Below are 6,310 nucleotides of genomic sequence, written 5' to 3'. Positions count from 1 at the left end.
AGGATCCCATATTGATAAACAATCAAAATGTTGAAAAGAGAATGAGGAAAATTGTCAGTGAATGTACTTGAGATTAAAATATGGATAATATTTTGCAGCAACTAAGTATTGTTATAAAGGTATTTTCTTACATGCACTGTGTTAAAGCGGGCTTTCTAAATATATTTAATTTTGTTTAAATTGGAGAGATTATAAAAAGTTGTGGGAAATTCATAACAAATTTTCAATATTTAATGACTTAGTTTGTTCTGCTTGCGACTCTATTAGCTCCCCAATAATGTAAAAATAGGGAGTTTTGATGGAACTATTAAAGGAAAGTGGTAATGATTCTGCTGGATTTCTCTAATAAGAGAAATGTTAATAATATTTTTCTGATGCTTGCAAAAACAAATATTCTGACATTGTTGTAAGGGTCAGAATGTTATGCATTATTGAAAATCAATTCAGTTTTTCATTGAAAAGCATGCACTTACATAAAATATAGTACATAACCAAAAAAATTACAATGATAACCAAGGCAGCTGAGGGCAATATTTTTAAAAGGCATTTTTTCCAGAACTGCAAAGTCAAGTTTTTGCCCAGAAGTTTTAGGTAAATAATATTTTCTGAATCCTGGATCTGAGGAGGAGGAATATTTTGCTGAAAGGACAAAAGAAAGAAAAGCCATTCAAATAAAGCAAGGTATGCTGTCTTTTTCTTATTTTATTTTATATTTATTGTTATATTGCTGGAAAAATACAAATACATAGCTTAATTTTGTACAATTATGAGCTTTAAAAATGCAAATATGAATGGTAGGAAGAATAATTGCAGTATCTTACCAATCCAGCATGAAAGTGTGAGCCACTGGGGGTTGGTATGCTGTATATAATAGAGGAGAGTCTGGAAGAGTTAATTTTCATTTTAATATTTTGTTAGTTTGTCCTGTTCTTTATATCTGAATCCTGAAGGAACTTGGAATAGTTAAAGATGAGCAAAAAATAATAGCTGTACACCTTGATTTTTCTTTGCTCTGTGCCTGAATCTGTCTGAATTTCCACAGAGAGGTTAGGTGGTGGGAAAAAAAATACACTAGGTCTACAATAGTGTAACTCTTTCTTTTCCAGTTGGCTAGATACAATCAGGAGACACATAAAAATGCTTGTGTGAGAGAAACCCTCAGCTATTCAGACAACACTACTCTATCCATATGTAAGACGGCATATGTATCAATAGCTCTTTTGTAAATACTGTAAATAATGTTTAATTTTTTTTCAAACTAAATCTCTTGATTTTTTTTCTTATCATAACACTTTTTAACTATTTTAATGCTTAAAATAGCAATTGTTTGTGCAGAAAATCCTTTTAGTGGTATATATTTCCATAATATTAATTTGTTTGTTTGTTTATTTATTTTCCACCTTACTATTTTTATAAACAATTCAAGGCAGCAAACATTTTCAGCACACCTTCCTCCTCTTATTTTTCCACAATAACAACCTTGTGTAGTGGGTTGGCCTGAAAGTGACTGGCCCAAAGTCTGTTTTTCATAGTTAAAGCAGAATTTGACCTTATGGTCTCCTGCTTTCTAGTGCTTAGTGCCTTAACCACTAGACCAGACTGGCTGTAATAAAGCAAATCCTTCTGAGGTAAAATGAGGACCCAGATTGTTGGGGACAATATGCTGGCTCTGTAAACTGCTTAGAGATAACTCTAAAGCACTATTAAGTGGTATATACAGTAAGTCTAAATGCTATTGCTATTATGTAAAATATTTATTATCTGAGCATAAACATATATAGTCTTACCTAAAAGATAGGAAGAACATCTAAAAAATTCTGGATATCATGTATTTGTTTAAAAAAAATAAGGAATTCTGCAAATATGATCCACTGACTTGTTCCTGAGATGCTTGAATAAAAATGAAAGATGCTCTAGTCAATGTATTTTTCTTGTGATGGCTCACTGTCCAGTGCTTGACATAACTGTTTATATGAACAAATTCACAGCATAAGGGGTCACACTTGGTGCTACTAACTACAACCACTGCTTTTCATTTAGAATAGAATAAGATTATGGGTGACTATAAAGGAAACTGCATTCGCAAATGAAGGCAAATTGCATTCCAGTTGACTTTATAAAAATCACATCTGGATTAGAAAATTATGGGGACATGGATGGCAGATACAAGGTAAACCATGATCATTCAAGAATAGAAGGAAAGCACCTACAAATGTACTGTAAGGCTGGGGTTAATTATTATTAGCAATGCGACTTGCAATAGCAGCAGGCAGAGATCTAGATCAGGGGTGAAATCCAGCAGGTTCTGACAGGTTCTGGAGAACCGGTAGCGGAAATTTTGAGCAGTTCGGAGAACCAGTAGGGGAAATTTTGAGTAGTTCGGAGAATCGGCAAATATCACCTCTGGCTGGCCCCAGAGTGGGATGGGAATGGAGATTTTGCAGTATCCTTCCCTTGGAGTGGGGTGGGAATGGGGTTTTGCAGTATCCTTTCCCTGGAGTGGGGTGAGAATGGAGATTTTGCAGTATCCTTCCCTGCCATGCCCACCAAGCCACACCCGCCATGCCCACCAAGCCACGCCCAGAGAACCGGTAGTAAAAAAAATTGGATTTCACCACTGATCTAGATGAATATAACAGAGGCATGAATATTACTAAGTGTTGAACAGAAGGCCAGTGGCAACAGCATATGAAGAATCTCTGCTCTTTATTACTATTATTACTGAAACATAACTATGTGATCCACTCAACCCCTTTGAATAGAATAGAATAGAACAGAACAGAACAGAACAGAACAGAACAGAACAGAACAGAATAGAATAGAATTCTTTATTGCCCAAGGGTGATGGGACACACAAGGAATTTGTCTTTGGTCTTTGGACCCAGCTATTTTGAGTAATTATCGTCCAGTCTCCAACCTTCGCTTTGTGGCGAAGGTTGTTGAGAGTGTGGTTGCATGGTAGCTCCCCCGGCACCTGGAGGAAACTGTCTATCTGGACCCGTTCCAGTCCGGCTTCCGACCCGGTTATAGCACGGAGACGGCTTTGGTCGCGTTGGTGGATGACCTTTGGAGGGCCAGGGACAGGGGTTGCTCCTCTGCCTTGGTCCTATTAGATCTCTCAGCGGCTTTCGATACCATCGACCATGGTATCCTGCTGCGCCGGTTGGAGGGATTGGGAGTGGGGGGCACCGTTTATCGGTGGTTCTCCTCCTATCTCTCTGACCGGTCGCAGACGGTGTTGACAGGGGGGCAGAGGTCGTCCTCGAGGCGCCTCACTTGTGGGGTGCCTCAGGGGTCGATTCTCTCGCCCACCCTGTTCAACATCTATATGAAGCCGCTGGGTGAGGTCATCAGTGGTTTCGGGGTGAGTTATCATCTGTACGCTGATGATACTCAGCTGTACTTTTCCACCCGGACCACCCCAACGAAGCGGTCAAGTGCTGTCCCGGTGCCTGGAAGCTGTACGGGTCTGGATGGGGAGAACCAGACACAAGCGCAACCCCCCCAAGGCGGAGGGGGTGTGGATGCGGGCATCCCGGTACAGTCAGCTGCATCCGCAGCTGACTGTTGGGGGCGAGTTAGTGGCCCCAAAGGAGGCGGTTCGCAACTTGGGTGTCCTCCTGGACGGACGGCTGTCTTTTGATGAACACCTGGCGGCCGTCGCCAGGAGGGCCTTTTACCAGGTTCGCCTGGTTCGCCAGTTGCGTCCCTTCCTTGATCGGGATGCCTTATGCACGGTCACTCACGCTCTGGTTACGTCTAGGCTGGATTATTGCAATGCTCTCTACATGGGGCTGCCCTTGAGGTGCACCCGGAGGCTGCAGTTAGTCCAGAATGCGGCTGCGCGAGTAGTAACGGGAGCCGCTCGTGGCTCCCACGTGACATCGCTGCTCCGTAGCTTGCACTGGCTTCCTGTGGTCTTTCGGGTGCGCTTCAAGATTTTGGTAACTATCTTTAAAGCGCTCCATGGCTTAGGACCCGGGTACTTACGAGACCGCCTGCTGTTACCTTTTGCCTCCCACCGACCCGTACGCTCGCACAGAGAGGGTCTCCTCAGGGTGCCGTCCGCCAAACAGTGTCGGCTGGCGGCCCCCAGGAGTAGGGCCTTCTCTGTGGGGGCAGTGACGCTCTGGAATGAACTTCCCCCCGGTCTGCGTCAAGTGCCCGATCTTCGGACCTTCCGTCGTGAGCTCAAAACATATTTATTCATTAAAGCGGGACTGGCATAATTAGTGATGTATTTTAATTGGGTTTTTAATATTTTTTAACTTTTTAATTTTAAATTTTAATAATCGGCCTTTAAAATTTGCTCTTTTTAATTGTTGTTTTAAACTGTATATATCTTTGTTTTTACTTTGGCTGTACACCGCCCTGAGTCCTTCGGGAGAAGGGCGGTATAAAAATTTAATAAAATAAATAAATAAATAAATAAATATGCTCTCAGCATATATAAAAAGACCAGATACACTCGTCAAGAATCACAAGGCACAACACCCAGTGACAGTCATACGGTACAATAAGCAATCAATTAATACTAGGAACCAATCAATATCAATATAAATTGCAAGGATACAGGCAGCAAAGTTACAGTCATGCAGTCATAAGTGGAAAGAGATGGGTGACAGGAACGATGAGAAGATCAATAGCAATAGTAATGCAGCCTAATGTGAATAGTTTGACAGTGTTGAGGAAATTATTTGTTTAGCAGAGTGATGCCGTTCCGGAAAAAACTGTTCTGGTATCTGGTTGTCTTGGTGTGCAGTGCTCTATAGAGTCATTTTGAGGATAGGAGTTGAAACAATTTATGTCCAGGATGTGATGGATCTGTAAATATTTTTCCTCTTTTTGATTCCTTCTTTTTGATTTTTGATTCATGCAGTATACAGGTCCTCAATGGAAGGAGGTTGGTAGTAATTGTTTTTTCTGCAGTTCTAATTATCCTCTGAAGTCTGTGTCTGTCTTGTTGGGTTGCAGAACCAAACCAGACAGTTATAATGACAGACTCAATAATTCTGAGTATTTAAGATCAACCGATCTGAATGTACTGCATTGATCTGTGTCAGATTCTTCATGTAACACATGGAGGAGGAAAGAGAAGGGGCAATCAATTAAATATACATGTCATTCAACTATATGAATCGAGAATTAATGGTTTCATTAGATCTGTAACTGTAACGGTAGCAGTTGTATTTATTTTTGAAAATGATTTTTATTAATTTTTTTATTTTCAAAAAAATTACAGTTAAAAGATAAAGAAACCGAAAATAAGAATTGAAAAAACTCAAAAAGTAAAAAGTAAAAGTAGAGGAAGGAAGGAAGGAAGGAAGGAAGAAAGGAAGGAAGGAAGGAGAGTTACTTCTCACTTTCTTTGGTACAAGTAAATAATACATCAAGCTATATAATATAATTCCAATCATTATATCTCAAAAATGATTTTTCATTTCTTTCAGTTTCTTGCAAGAAGTCCAAAAATGGTTTCCAAGTGAAAATAAAATTGATCTAAGTTTTTTCTTTCATCAAAGCTGCCCATTTCATCATTTCTGCCAATTCCTTCAGCTTCATCCATTCTTCTATTGTAAGTATTTATATGTCCTTCAACCTTGCTGCCGTTGTCACATATAAAAACAATGTTCCGTAACATTGTTTAATTGGTTTACCCATTAAATCCAAAAGAAAGACCTCTGGTTTCAATTGTGCATTTACTTTTAAAATCTGCATCAAAATGCATTCTTGATCCTAGTATTTTTTTTTAGCTTTGTATCTGCCCCCCCCCCACCAAGACTTGACATAGGCATTCCAAAATATGCTTTGAATTTGTGGTAGGTGGTATTCTTTTCAACAATTTGTCACTGAATCTCCCCAAAGTAGATTCAACGCAGACCTTGAAATCATTGAGTTCCATATAAATCAAATTTGTCATTCAAAAGTGGGAACTAGTGATAAATCTTACAATTTTTATTGAAAAGGAACCAAAAAGCAATTTGAATATAAACAGAATAATATGTGGAAGGAAAAAGTAATTGTGGATAAAGTTTCCAATCAATATTGAGTCCCTTAAATTATTCCCCGAATCTATAAGACAAAAGAAATAAAAATATTACACTATTTCATTCACATTCCCAGTCCACATTATTGTAATTATTTCAGTAATAACATCATCAATTAATCAATTAATCAATAGTACCTGATGTCATTACCAATGTTTCCCATTTTACCTAATTTAGATCACTTAATAACTACTTTATCTAATAAATGAAATGAGAAACTTAGTTTTATGCACAAAAGGTGAACAACAAAATATTATTGATAC

Source organism: Ahaetulla prasina, chromosome 5, assembly GCF_028640845.1.
Source record: "Ahaetulla prasina isolate Xishuangbanna chromosome 5, ASM2864084v1, whole genome shotgun sequence".
In the NCBI taxonomy this organism is placed as follows: Eukaryota; Metazoa; Chordata; class Lepidosauria; order Squamata; family Colubridae; genus Ahaetulla; species Ahaetulla prasina.
Note: the sequence above shows the minus strand (reverse complement) of the source record.